This window comes from Vicugna pacos, chromosome 9, assembly GCF_048564905.1.
Source record: "Vicugna pacos chromosome 9, VicPac4, whole genome shotgun sequence".
In the NCBI taxonomy this organism is placed as follows: domain Eukaryota; kingdom Metazoa; phylum Chordata; class Mammalia; order Artiodactyla; family Camelidae; genus Vicugna; species Vicugna pacos.
Genome location: NC_132995.1, coordinates 19145887 through 19160891, shown reverse-complemented (window position 1 = coordinate 19160891; position 15005 = coordinate 19145887). Strand labels below are relative to the sequence as shown.

At 53.1% G+C, this 15005-nt stretch overlaps 1 protein-coding gene and 1 non-coding gene across 2 annotated transcripts in view; one reads left to right on the top strand and one right to left on the bottom strand.

Annotated features, from left to right (window-relative positions):
- Window positions 1-15005, top strand: part of ZNF536 (zinc finger protein 536) — a 411089-nt gene that overhangs the window by 374390 nt on the left and 21694 nt on the right. The gene's annotated exons all lie outside the window — the stretch shown is intronic.
- Window positions 1226-1298, bottom strand: TRNAA-UGC (transfer RNA alanine (anticodon UGC)). Its single transcript has one exon. It is a non-coding gene; the product is annotated as a tRNA-Ala (tRNA).

The window sequence follows — 15005 nt, the reverse complement described above, 5'->3', positions numbered from 1 at the left end:
CACCTCCAGGGGTGTCCGTGTGTCCGGAGAGGCCATGACTCCCCTGAAGACAGAGACTCATGTGACTATACCCCCGGGCTCTCTAGGGCTGCCCCTGCCAAGTTCTGTCCCTGACATTCCCGAGTTGCACCCCCAAATGCAATATTTATGCAATAATACGCATGTTCGAAGGAGTACAATTCATGAATATACGAACTAGGCACTAAAGGAGCTTTGAGATCTGGCCTGGCCATCAAGTTAGATTGGGGGCATTCATTCTACACAAAAGTGCGTTTTAAAGTTCGCACAGGAAACAGGATCGAAGCTGGGAGACACAGGCCCCCCCACCCCTCACTCCTCCTTATTCGTCATGATGTTTTAGTTCAGGGTTTGCTCAGTTCCCAGCTTAGGAGAGAGCCCTGGAGGCTGATGAGAAGCCTTGGTTTGAAAAGAAACAAACAAGCAAACAAACAAAACCAGCCCCCACTTACTCCTCCTGGGACCTTCGTCCTTTGCCTGGATTCGTGCCGAATCAGACGCTGAGACCAGGATTTGGGTGAAGATGATTTTTCTGGAGATCCCACAAGGCGAGGTGGGGACATGAGACAGGAAAGGGAGGAGCCAAGACAGGTGCATTTCGGAGCAGTTTCTGCTGTGGAAGGTGGGGTCTCAGTCCTGTTGGGGACCCTCCCAGGACCCACATGGGTCATGCCCCTGGGCTGTCCCACTGAAGCCCGTGGAAGCTAGGCGTTTATAAACCAGCCGCCATTCTTGTTTGGTTGAGGGAACACCCGGGTGCATCCATCCAACGGGATCCCTTGGCTGGAGAGCTGCCTCAGACCCTAGAAGCCTTTGGCATATGTGGGAACAGTCTGCAGGGACGGCGCCCCAGTGCCTGTGACACATGGGAGCCTCTGGTGGCGCATGGCACCTCTGGAGCCTCAGTTACCTCAACTGCAAAGTCAGCTGTTACTGTCCCCCAGTAACCCTTCCAGGATGGTCCAGGACCCTTCCAGGACCATGCACGTGATAGAAGTGATAAGTGCTGGGCTGGGGCCAGCACATCGGAAGCACTGCCGATACCACATTTCTTTCGTTGCTTTTCTGCGTAGTCCTCCTCTTCCCTGACTCAAGCATGCATCTTCCAATTCATTTTCAAATCTCCATTGTCCTCCTTCTGGAATAACTTCAGATACGCCAGACTGGGGTCCTGAAAACAACCAAGGTGTATCCCTTTTTGTTTTTTTGGAGGGACTGGGGATTGAACCCAGGACCTCGTGCATGCAAAGCATGAGCTCTACCACTGAGCGATACCTTCCTCACAAGGAGTCCTCTTTGCGTCTTAGAAGCTGACTCTTGCAGCCTGGTCTCCCAGCCCAGGTCTGCCCGAAGACCCACACATTGGCCACCCATGCAGCACCCTTGTGCTGGCCTCCCGGCAGATCCAAACTAAAAGTAACGGCTCTTCCCAGTCAGCTTGGTCGGCCTTCCCTCCTCCTGGCCTCTCTGCCCGAGGCTGCTCTGCGCATCTCCTCCACCATCTGGGCTCACCCCACCCCACCCCTCACACAGCGCCGCCGCCCGGACAGACACCCATCCTGGTTTCAGGTTCCCACGTTTATGGCTAAAATATTACTGGTGACCGACATGCAGCCCCTTTCTCCTACGTTGTCATTTTATGTTAATTGAATGCTCGTGTTAATCTAATAGAGTTTAGATTTATGTTGGGTTCTGCAGCACGTCATATTTTAATCAATACACATTCCAACGTTTAGATGGACAGATGAGAAAACCCTCTTCGTCTCTGCACTTGGGTTCCATCAGCTGTCAATAATTCCTAATTTGAATCCTTCAGACAGTCAGATTTATGGGTTGGAGTACATTGCATTCATCACAGAAATTAACTTTTGGGGGGAAACGATGTGAAAGGTCACACAGCATCTCGAAGAGGCAGATATTGTGTTTCCGAGATGAAGTGCTCTGAAATACTTATCTAGGAGAGGCGGGCTGGCAGGGTGGCGGCGGGAGGTTTTAGGGGCCTGGGGGTCTGGGGGTGGAGTTCTGTCTGGGGACGAGGCTCCGTAGTGAGACTTGGCATCACTTGGTCCCGGGAAGAGCCGCTGTCTTGGAGTAGGGCTGGCCTCTGTCCATGGACCCGGGGATGAAGAGGGCCTGGGCAGAGTGTCAGGCAGAAGTGGATGGCGTTTGTGTTGAGTGAATGATCCTCTTCAGTTTCCCTTTCTCTCATGGAGTTTCTCTGGAATCAGAATCTGGCTTAGGCATGAGCTGGTGACCTGTGAGGAAGGGGGCAGAGTGCTTTGTCAAGCCCCTGGGGATAACTGGAGCTTTGAAGGGTCACTCCTCAGTGTCAGTGGCCTTCTGAATCGCTGTCCACTGTTGGGTGAGGGCACCTTCTGGGCACATGCACTCTCGGGTACTTCCTGCTTGTCCTGCGTCTGGGAGGAGAAGTAACTGGAAGCCTCTGGTGCCATATCTGTGCCTACAAGAGGTGGTGTGGGCATTTAGAACCAAGGGACAAGGGGACAGGAAGGCACTATCAGAGATGGTCCCCCCCACCGGCCATGCTAAGGGTCCAAGAGAAGTTGACAGGTGGCTGTTGGGCACTGGGATGGGCCCCCTGCCCACCTTCCCGCCTTGCCACACCCCCTCCCCCTCCCGCTGAGAAACTGCAGCAGCTGAAGGTGGCTGGGAGGCTGAGCGTCCAGTGCTCCCTGAGACACAGATAACAGCCCAAAGCCTTGGGGGCTCAGTTTCCCTCCCTGGCCTCCTATTTTATGGCTTTACTTCCTGTAGCATCCATAGGACATTGCCTGTTAAACTTGGAGTCCATTTGTCCCAGCCCTGGGGAGCTGGAGATGCCACTGAGACTCTGAGCACTGCCAGATGCCCTGTGCAGACATTTGTGTCAGGATGGCAACTGCTCAGCTCCATTTCTGTGGTGCAGATAGGCCAACCGACTTGTCCTGGAGCCTGCTGTCTCAAGCGCTGGAGGTGCAATGAGCCTAAAATCCCACTGATGGACTTGCAGCAGGTTTCTATTGCCTCACAGACAGCGAGAGGGAAGCCGCCGAGAGGGACCCAGGGAGGCCAGACAGAGCCGGGGCATCTTCTCGGCTGCGTTCTCTGTCTGAGACTTCTGTTTGTTTCCATGTGATTTTCAGCAGCAAAGATGGCAAGTGCCCACCTGAGTTCTGCATTTCCTGGCTCCCAGAGGAGGGACGGGGCGTAGGCTGGCCTGCCCCGTCTAGCTGTCCTGCATGCAAAGGAGGCACACTCAGGGCTGCAGAGATGGCTGCGGGAGCACCTCTCCAGGACGTGGGAGCTCAGCAGTGAGCTCTCACACAGATACACGCTCGCTTTTAAACTCCAGACACTGTAACTGAGCACTTGGGGCCTTCGGTGGTAGTCTAATCTGGCGTTCACAGGAAATGACATCCTCGTCTCCGCTGTGCATGAGTATGAACTTGAACCTTTGTGTGTGCAGTCTTACGTGGGCTGGCTGAGACTCCATGGCGGTTTGCGGAGATGTAAATAAAGTTGCTTTCTCTCGGAAGGTCCTCTCTTCGCAGCACGTGCCGGGCAATCACACGCCCACCACGAGAGGGGAGCCTTTTCGTTGACAGCATTATTCGGAAACATACTTGTATTTGCAAAAGCAAAAATCCATTATAACCCCACCATTGTTGGAGATGCGGTTAATAAATGAAGGTAGCACAAAATACGATTTTAAATCAGTTTAATAAAATTAGTCAAGTAGATTTTAAATCATTTTTATAGTTGATTTAACATTTGTGACTAGTTTATAGATTATGATATAGGGATGGTGTTTGCGTCTTTGCAATTTTATTCCAATTTAGAAACAGTACAAATATTAATTTTTGCTTCAATAATGGAGCCTTTGAGAATTCAAGTGTCTCTTCTCAACACACATTTTATGAAAATGATTTTAATATTATTTTTAATATATTTTTGAGGAACCTCTTCCAGGAAGCCCTTTTAACAGGACTGAAATGGAAGTCTCTTCTCAAGAGTGTCTTCTGAGACAAAGAGGAACAGTTTTCAGGGAGCAGGATTTGTTCGTGGGAGAAGCCACGTGATGCTTTTTCTAGAATTCAAGAAAGTTCTGAAGTTTCTAGAAATGGTTTCCGAGGGACTGGGAGCCAATTAAAGTAGACACTGATTTTTACCCATTGGGTTGCCTTGATTGCTCTGGGGCAGAGAGGCTGGGTCTATGGAGAAACCAGACAACTGGCCAGTGCTGGGGGAGAGCTGGGCTTCGTGGGTCCAGCTCTGTCCTCACTGCTAACTCGGGACTGTCCACTAGCTTTGTCTTAGTGGAGTAGATGTGATCTCAGTGGCTTGATGACCCATGTGCAGGTGTTACGTTGGTCCTGGCAATTTGGCCCCTCAAAGGTGCCCTGTTGGCTCGTGAGAACGTATGGAGCAAATGGACAGGCTGCCAGGTCAGGGCATTGTCACTCACCTCCCTGGTTGGGCCACACTCGGCCGTCCGGCCGTCCACACTGGGCTGTGGCCACGGCGCCCCCAGCTTGGCGCAATCTGCAGTGGGATGGGTGTACTTCCTCTCCAACGTGGGATGTGGCTCCGGGCCTAGCGTCTCAGTGGGAACAGCTTCCCTGGGGGCAGGAGAAGCTGGCAGCCCATCGACCTCTCAGGGTCCTGTCTAAGCCTGACCCGTGGAAGCTGCAGAGAGAGACGGCTGCACATTTTTTGCCTTGTCTGTGACTGCAGAGGCTGAAACAGCCAACTTGTCCTGCCATTTGTGCATTTTGTCTTCTCTGGCCTCAAGAAACCCTTTTAAAAGTCCACTAAGGACTTCGGCACACAGCCTGGATCCAAGTCAGTGTCCCTGGGTGGGCCACCCCCTCTGGTCTGGGGGGATTTGGTGAACCCTGAATGGGAACAAGGGCTCTTGGGGAGGGATTGGGGCACCTGCCTCCTCTGGGCGCAGCACTCATGGGGTGGGATGCCCTAGCAGACACAGGCGGCCTCCTGGGTCGCCCTGAATCTCTCAGTTTTCTTCCCTGGGAGCTGAAGAAGCAGAGTTTAGGGACCGCTCCCTGATGTCATGGAGAACGTCAAAAGCTTGAGTGCTCAATGAGAATTTATATTTCTGAAGCAAAATGTGTCAAGAGGGCTTGAGGTGTGAGATCAGACTGGAAGGGTCCCCCGAACAGCAGGATGTGGAGCATCTAGAAGGAATCAACAACTAAAGAGCGAAGCCAGGGGGAGATGTCTTCAGGTGCCTTCGGAGAACCTCAGGAGGGCCTACAGCTTCTTCTCCAAAAGGTGGGGCCGGTTTATGGTGATGAGTGGGGGGTGCTGGGATTTGGGGGCGGGCTCAGCTCCAGGGGCTCAGAGACCCTGGCAGGGGTCAGGGAGGCTCATAACCTGCGAAGTTTCCCGCCAGAGTCCTCTGCGTTGGCATTGGCAGGAGGCCAGAGGAACTGAAAGGAGAGCTGGTCCAGCCCTTGACTCTGGCCATAGGCTGAGCTGTGCACAAGGTTGAGTGCCCCCATCCCCAATGTCACCCCTCAGAAAAGAGCCACCAGGCCCAGCTGAGTGTTCAGTTCGGTCCACGGTGCCAGTGACTGCAGGAACCTGAGACAAGAGGAAACCCAGTGCATTTGAAAGTGCAGGTTCTAAGCAGAGCATCAACTCCAGCCTCTGCCCTGGCTGCTGGGCCCCGGGGACTGGGCAGGGGCTCTGGGAGGAATCAGCGTGTTTCCAGCCTGACGGAGCTGAGCATCACCTCGAGGGCTTACGATGCACCCTGAATCCCACTGCCTTCCCACGGCGATGCTGAGGCAGAGGGTCTGGGCTCTGCATCGTATCAGGGCTGGGCCACCCCTCCCCACCAGATGATGTTTCTGCTCGGGAGTTGGGAACAGCAAAACCTGGAGGGTGTAACAGGGCCCAGGGTGGCCTGCTGTTCTGCTGTTCTGGATCTTCTGCAGGATTCCTGGGTTCCTTGGTTTCCCCACAGCCTCCCCTGTACCCACACCCCTCCTGCCGAGGATGTATCTTTGCTTTCTGTTCTCCAGTGATCTGTCAATTAATTCTCCATTCAGAAATAAAGGGAGGGGCACGTTGCAGGTAGACAAGTCCCAGGAAACAGCCAACCAGGCTCTTCAGCTCAACCAGCCCAGTGCAGGCAGCTGCTTCCGTGGCATCAGGTGATCGATCCTTCTGTGCAGAAGACAGGTGTGGGGTGGCAGCCGAGCCCTAAATCCCGCTACCAAGTGGCTGTGGAGGCCGGTCAATACAGACAGGCTCAGGACTCCCTCTATCCGGGCACCAGCCTGGTTTTTTATTTTTGAAAGTTAATCCATCCGCGAGGTGGATTATCAATAGCTCCTCCCCCTTAAGCGTCGCTCCGTGATAATCTCCGAATGGAGGGCAATTTTGTTCCTGCAGCTGGATTATTGAGGGGAGGCCAAGGGCCAAGGAAAGAGGTGCGCATGGTGGGTGTTCTTGGCTGCAGCAGAAACACGACCTCCTGGGTGGGCACCAGGAGACCCTCGGGGTGGGTATGGTGCCAGGAGCAAAGCCCACCGGTGGCCCGAGGGAGCCTGGGAGACTCAGGGCTGCGAGACTCTCTCAGAAGCTTCTCCAGGACATCTTTGGAGCATCCTTCCTGCACAGAGGGGACTGATGGGGTGTTCCAGCCAGGCCCTGGGTGTGGGCCAGCAGGGGCGGGCCAGGCGGGCGTGGCCAGGTGTCAAGGTCAGGGCTCGGACGCCCGTGCTCAATGGTTCAGTGAGGTTACAGACAGTCGTGTGCCGGCTCCCAGCAGTCTGCAGACCTGGGCGGCTTGGCCCCCGTAGAGCCTCTGAAAGCTTGGAATTGGTAGTTAACATTTAAAACTCAAGGGATTTCACATAAAAATCTACGTTTCTGGCTCCTCTGGAAAATTTAGAGGTATTGCAACCCTCAGCCTGTTTTGCTGTAAGGCAGTGGTCAGCCTGAGCTGGGCGGCTGCGGCTCCTTCAGACGGAGCTGGGGTCTCTGGGGTATCCAGCCCCCCACCCCCAGGCTCACATCAGGAGCCGGAGTTACTTGCTTGGTGCACAGGCGGGCGAGTTTCTGGCCCTGGGCTTGCTTTACGCAGGGGCCCATCTCCACGGTGCATTCTGGAGAAGGCCCAGGCCCCTGCAGGAGGCAGGGAGGGGCAGGGGCACAGGCTGGGGTGGATGGCATGGCTGAAGAGGGGCGGGGCTGAACAGCGCAAACACTGACGGGTCTGGAGGATGGGGACCATCCTGACTCCTCTCTGTCGTAACAGGAACAAGGAAGGGAGAGGCAGGGACCCATGCATGGAGTCTGCCCTCCCCTCACTTGTCCAGGCTACAACTGTCATCTTACAAGTGTTGTGGAACACCTGGCAGGTGTGCCCCCCACCTGCACTCCACCAAGCACACCCTCACCCCCCACCCCTTCTGTATATTTCCCAAGCTCTGCAACAACCCTGGCTGGCTTTTCTGCACCCGGGATCTCAGTCTGGGATCCTTTATGGGTATGGAATACCTATTTTTGAGACTGAGACCTGTGGAGAGGGTCACTGCTCAGTCTGACCTGGGGAAAGTCACGTACAAGGGTCTTGACTGACCAGGCTTTGGGCAGACCTGTGCACCTAGCCTGTGCGCGGTGAAAGTGTGAGAAACAGGCAGCTGTGACACAGCGTGTGTGCCACATAGTGGAGGAAGGAGCATGGTGGGCTGAGATGCACCAGAGAGGGCTTCCCGGAGGAAGGAGCATCTGAGCTGGCAAGGCGAGGGCATCCCCAGCAGAAAGTGCAGTGGAAGGGAGAGCTCTTGGAACAAAGTGGCACAAATCCTTCCTTGCCATCCCTGACCTGCTTTTGCTGGGAGGCTGGCCTGGAAGTACCCTGGGGCCAAAGGGCCCTTTCTCCCAGCCCTTAGGGCAGCACCCGACCTGGCCCAGCAGATACCAGTGCTGTTGGATGCTTTTTTCTACCTTTCTCGCCTGTTGTCCTAACCTGGATTCCAGGAAGCCGGCCTGCAGCCTGGTTTACAAGGCAGGAGACCGGTGCAAACTAGCCTCATTTGATGGGTCCTAATTACTCAGGAGCGGAGTGGCTGGAGTCCTCCTGTCCGTTTCCACACTCTGGTCTCTGGGTACCACCCCACCCCCCACCGTAGCATCTCCACCATGTGATAGAGAACGGCACCTCCGGAGGCCGCGATGGTGTCAGCCCAGCCAACGTGGGATACAACAGACGCTAATTGTGTCCCCAAGGAGGTTCCCTGTAGTTGGGGTCACTCCACTGTGTCTTTCCTAAGTGATTTGCGCATAATCGACAGTGCAAAAGGGAAGGGAGAAGGTAGGGCCGTCCCAGCAAGGCGGGAGGGAAGGGAGGGAGGCCTTGGCTGCAGGAAGGGGACACAGGGAGGGGGCTCCAGGGCCCCAGGGCAGGAAAGCTCCTCTTCAAATCCCCCAAACGCTGGTCTCACCTTGACTCTGGACCCCAACTCCTGAGCCCAAGCTCTGGGCAGCCTCCAACCAAACCCACTATGTGCTGAGGACGTTAGGACAGGTGTGCACCTCTCCAAGGTGGGAGCGATCTATTAAGAGGGATTATGAGCTATACAATCGAAACTGACTTCTCTCCCAAAATATACATTCGTGCTGGTTGTGCGCACACGCAAAGCACAGTGTAATTCACACAGGCAAGCAAACCAGCTCCATCTAGATTCTTGGTAAACGACCAGCTCTCAGATGAAGCTGGCAGAGGGATACAATGCAGACATGACACCCATTTCTCTGGAAAGACGCCCTCCCCACCCCCATCCCCAGGGGCAAACGTGCCAATTGGGCGTAACGTTAAGTAACGCTGGCAGGGGGCACCTGGGGTCCCTGCCGGCACTGCTTCTGGAGTCTGCAAAGATGGTGTCTTTCTTCCTTGCTCTTGCTCTTTGCCTCCCCTCGGCCCGGAGAGGAGAAACGGCGAGGACAATAGGGGCGGTGGTCCCCTCCTTCCCTCCCGCCGCCATCCGGGCAGCACCTCCAGCCTCTGAGATGCCCTGTCTCCAGGAGTTGAAAGAATCACCTGTCTCTTTCTGGCACCAACACCCTCCTGAATGCCATGAGAAACTGGTGACCTTCACTCTGGTCTCCATGACGACAAGATGGTATATGTTTAATTAGTTCAGGCTTATTTTAGGACCAATTTTCTTTTATTTTAGGGCAATGCGAGCTATGATAACTGTAAGCATGTTTACGAGGCGCGCGAGGCTTAGCTGAAATGTGCCAACAATTCTAGTCAAACAGATGGTGACCCCTGATTCAACTTGCCCTCTCATTCAATTATTCAGCTGTATTTAATTTTCCTCCGGGTGACTCACATGCCATGCTGCCATCTCTCCTCTAGGTGGCAGAAAAGACCACCTTTATGGCAGCAATAAAAGGTTGAAAGCCAGGTCTCGGGGAATTTTCCCAACCGGCCTTGGCTGCAGGGGAGGATAATGAATTTCAGCATTGGAACAATAGTTTCTGCCTAATATCAAATGATGTGAAAGGGTGGAAAAGAATTGGGTCAAATTGTATGTGATTTGGCCACGAGCTCTAAGTAATCTCCATTCTAATAAGAAATTTGAAAGACCTTCCAGGCTTAATATCCTCCCAAATAATTTGTTTGGAGTTCAAGGAGTATTGCAGTGTTAGAGCCGTTTTTATAATTGTGGAAATGTTCTGTTTTCATTTTGGAAAACTCTGCTATTTAATTTTTAGTGGCTGCCAGCCCACCTAGCCTGGGATTAGGAGGGGAAAATGAGCAGACTTTCTGCTCGCCACCCTCAACCCTGACCCCCATGCTTTCCACCCCACTTTTATGCAGTCAATGCTTAGCATCCGAAGTTGAAAGCTGGGTGTCCCCTAAAAGGGCGAATGGAATTGCTCACTAAATGTCTTTGTAAAGGCACGACCTTTCTAATGAAGGAACCCAAGAAGTGTGTGGTCATCACCCGTGGTCACCACACACTGGAATTTTCAGAACCTTTGGAATATGAAACAGTCTATTCCGTTAGCCCTACTCCACTCTGTCCCCCTCCCCAGCTCCTCAAACAGGAGGGGCTGCACCTCGGACACACTGGACTCGTTTCCTATCAGTGGACATGGCTGGGGTAATTAGAGCAACATGGAATTCACATTTTTATTCATGCCTCCTTCAACTTAAGAATTCATACCTTTAACACTGCTTTTTTTTTTGATTCATTGAAACAAGCTCGTAGCATATTACCTATATATTTCCCCCCTGAAAGTATCTCACTTTAGAAATCCTCTAGGAACATTGTATCTCTTCTCTGTCCTGCGTTTGATCAAACCACAAATAAAAGAATCCTGTGTCCAACCAAAACCAAGCGGCATCCACATGTGCATGAGAGTGTCGATGCAGAGACTGCTTCCAAAGACAATAAATCGAATTTCCATGGATTAATGGGAGAGGTTTCCGGAGGTAGGTTCATTCCACCTGAAAATGCTCAGTTCTCGTTTCTGCCTGAGGGCAAAATCCTGGCGATGGAGAGGTTAAAACCCTGTGCGGGGGCTGTATTCCTGGAACTTCATTCTGAACGGCTTGGCTTTGGCTTGCTTTCAGACTTGATTTTATCCCGCCAGGGTTGGTTCAGTCGTTTCACATTAAAGGGTCTGCATGTAAACCAGGAAATCTTTAGTCCAGGCAAGGGAGAGGGCTGTTGCGCTTCACAGGATGACTTCATAGGGGCGGATGGTTGCGAGCGAAGAGCCGAGACCTGACCCCGCTGCCCAGCCTGGCGGCCTCACCCAGCCTCAGAGGGCAGGCACAGCCGCACCCTGTTTATTGTCTGGGACACTCACTTAGCCCTGAGGGGCCATTTATGGTTACGGTGCCCCTTCCAGGGGGTTAAGTGGAGGTGGGGTGGGCTCTCAATTACAGCTACTCAGGCCACACAAATTGACTCTATCTGACACCTTTGCCCTGTGATTCGCCTACCTGATTGGGCTTGTCGCCGATTGGGGCTGTATTCCCAGAACCCCTTTATACTTGGTACCGTTATAACATCGGGGGGCGGGGGTGCCTCTGCCCTCAGGAAGAGCTGGGTAGAGCACCAAGAGGGTAATGAGCGCGCCCCATGTGATGCCCCGGGGTCACTGGGTTCCCTGCTCTGAGGTTAGGCGCTCATCGCTGTGTCCCGGGCTTGACCCCCTGCCCCCTCCCCAGGGATGAAAGGACGGCAAGATGGTACTTTGGGACGAGCCTTTTAGACGTGCCATCACCTGCCTTCACGGTTGCCCTGTCTGAGCTGCTATAGATGCCAGTTGGGCAGAGAAGCCTAGACATCTGGGGGCGCTGGCGACCGGGGAGTGTTTCTGTTTGTGCGTGTCTGGCGTGTAGGCACAGGCTCATCTACACAGGGATCCCTGCTGATTTGTAGGGAAATCAAACTCTAGGATCCCCAGCCGGCTTGCAAATGGCACTTATAGCAGCCTGGAGGCCACATCAAGGTAGAGGGGAAAGGGAGGGCTGCCTGGAGGGGCGGAAGGGAGGCAGGGGACGCGAGTCGTAGGCGAGTTGGGCTTAAAGAAATAAATCCTGAGAAAAGATCACGGTTTCCCTGGACGTCCAGCCTCAGTGTGGGATCTGTCCGTATCGCATGCTCAGTCACGACAGTATTGTAGGTGAAGGCCCTGAGCAGCTTAGCAAAGGGAGGGGGGCCACGGCCCCAGCAGCACCGCCTGGACCTCCACCCCCGGCCGGGGCCCTGTCTCCCGCCACCTTCCCCACAGGCCTGCCATTTTGCTGAGCTCCCAAGTTACTCTGCCGCCCACAACATCATTTGTTTTTCTTTGTTCGGGAGACATGCTACATGAGCATTTGTGTGAGGCCATCTGTATCTTTACAAGGAAATGATGGGGCAGGTAGAGAATGCTGGTGGTTCGGGACCCTGGTCCGTGGCCATGCTCCTGCCTGATGAGGCAAAGGCCAGAGAAAGTTCCTCCTCGGTGGGACTCGGAATCCGTCGTCCACTGGGGCAGGGTCCTCCCAAACCCCCTCCCCTCCCCTCCGGTCCTGCCTCTGCCTCCCTCCTGCCGGCTGTCTCCCCAGCTCCCACTCCTCGTGTGCCCAGTCCTGAGAGGGTCCTTGGGAGTGGGAGCTGTCCCCAGCCAGCCCTTGTACAGCACCAAGCCACCCCCAGCTCCCAGGGACTGCACCCCCCGACCGACTTTCTTTTTTTTTTTTTTGGAAAGGGCCAACTCTTTTTTTCCTGAAGGTGGCAGTGAAAGAGAAAAAATGACTCCCTTTGAAGATTTAGGAATTTTATCACAAAACAGATGGAGCGCGCGCATCCCCTGTTGTCCCCGTGCGCCCAGGGGCGCTGACGGTGGCAACCAGAGCCCCACAAAGTGATGTTCACCTGGGCTGGGCCGCCCCCTCTCCCCTCTGACTCCCTCGCCGAGATAATTGAGGATCATAATGCTGGGGAGGGAGCGCGGCTCGGGGCTGTCAGGTACCTGCGCGTCTTCATGTCATCCGTCAGCATTGAGCCCCTCTGTCATCTCTCCTCAGCCTTCAGCGTCCTGCTCCCTCCTCGTGTTCATTATCTCGGCTCAGACCGGCCCTCCCCCCGCTCCCCCCATCCAGTAAATGCATCTTTGTGCAACTCTCAGTCTCCGATTATGAATCGATGATCATGTGGTATAAGAGAGATAGATGGCTTTTAGTTCCATCTTGTCTCCCCTAATTGTAAAATATTAGTTACATTACACTGTGTCTTTTGATTAATGGAACTTATTTGGAGTAGCCAATCCCAGCCCTCCCCCTCCTAAAGTCCTCCACTGACTTTTGAGAATTGAGTGATTTCACTTAAAGCAGACAAATAGGCCCTTCAGCGAGGAGATAGTGAGGCTGTGATACTGTGGGCAAGACAGGCTCCCCACACCGGGCTGCGTGCCGGGGAGAGGCTTCCACCGGCCGGCCGGCCGGGCGAGCCCTGGGCTGCTGGTACCTGCCTGCCAGGGCAAGTGCCTTCCCTTCCTTATTTCACCCCCTCACGTTGGCAAACCGAGCCCATCTTGCTGACTCGCAAAACAGGATGTGAAACAAGATTGAATTAAAATTAAATAAATTGCAGATTGCCACATTCCCACCCCCACCCCCAGCTTGCGAGAAGCCAGTCAAAGCTGAACTTGGATGAATTTGAGCTCTCGCTGGCCGGCTCCCTTCTCCACGTGCAGGGCAGGGCGGCCAGGAGCGTTCGTCAGCCCACAGCTGACACCGGGAGACGTTTGTCCTTTAATGCAGAATTTGGCATTATTTACTTAAATATGTCTGTGGATAAAGTCCTTGTCATACAAAAGGGAAGTCGGTGGCTAAATCTCTTCTTATAAATAATCATTGTCTACCTTCCAGTGTAAATTCAAGGACAGGTTCACTTTCAACCTATCAGCTCAATTAAAAAGGTCTATTTACCGTCGATGCGTATAATGTCTATATCTCCGGGAAATAGGAAGACAGACTTCATAAACAAACTATCAGAAAAAGACAGCACAGATTAGGAATTCTGGACTGCGTTTTCAGGACACATGCTGTATAGAATGCATGCAAATATTTATACCTATTTTTGTAGGATATGCTCAGTATTTTATTCTGACCTTTGGATTTTTATTTTTACTTTTATTTGCATGATTCTTGTAGACACTGCCTATTATGTATTTTCTGGGGACATGCTATTTCATTTAATGTACTGGAGGCAGAAGATTGATTTTATTATGTGTATAGGAAGCTGGTAATGTTTTACTTTATTTATTTATTTTTTTGAGAGCATAACAATGTGTTTATGGCTGCCAGGAAAAGTGAAGGAAGCAAAACAGCCAAGCCCAAGTATGCAATTCGTCCTGAGCACTCGATGCCCAGAAACATGTAGATCACAGATGGGGCGGGCTGAGCCCAGGCCACTCCAGCCGCCACTCGCCTCCCGTGCCCGCCCGGGTTTGGGGGAGGCGGGGGGGTCCCTGCAGGTGTCCGGAAGAGCCCACGACTGCTCTGGGTTCGTAACTCAGGTACCCCAAGTGCCTGCTCCTATCACCCGAGCCTAGGTTTCAGATTTTATTTATTTCATTTTTTTGTGTGCTTTGAGTCCTTGCTCTGGGGAAAGTGTGTGCACTTGAGGACTCTTTGTTCTGGGTATCAAGGGACTTTTTTAAAATGTCAGCTGAGTTTGGGCTGCTGTGTCTAACACACCTCCTTAGGGCTTCACATGTACTTTTCCCAAATTTTCATTAGCAGCAACACTCAGTTATGCACATCTACTGTATTCCAAGGGTATTTTATAGAATATTCTTACTACAGCATGTGAATGCATATTGACAATTGTTGGCACTTTTATATATTCCACGATACACTTTTATCTGTTATGGGTCCATAATACCAAATGTGTAGTAAAAAGCTGTATCAAAAGGCAGTTATCCCACGTGCATAAAGCGCTCTTACTCGGTCTCTTTAATTTTCTTACTACAGCTTCTGAAACCCCTACTTCATCCTGACGGACTTCAATATTGCATTTAGGTGAAGTTCGTGCCCAAGAGGGAGTGACAGTGTTTCCAGGGCCAGCGGCAGCTGGTGCTTGGCTAGGGAACCCCCTGCGTCAGGGCTAAGATCAGGGCATGAGATGCTGCACACAGCCCTGGCCGCCCCCACTCCTGCCACCTTCTGCTGGCATTGCCCCGGGGGACGCTGGTTGGAGAGAAGGCAGGCAGAACCTTCAGGGACCCAGGTTCCGTGGAGGAGCAGCGGCAGCCGACGTTTCCAGTCGTAGTGGCAGGCACCGTTGCTGCTCCCACGCCAGGCACTGTGCTAAACTCTGCACAGGTGTTACTGCGGTGGACCCTGCCATCCTCTGAGCAAGGGGCTCAAATGGAACCCCTCTGACAGGTGGAGAATCAGGGGCTTGGAGATGTACTGGAGGTTGTTCAAGGCCAGGCAGATG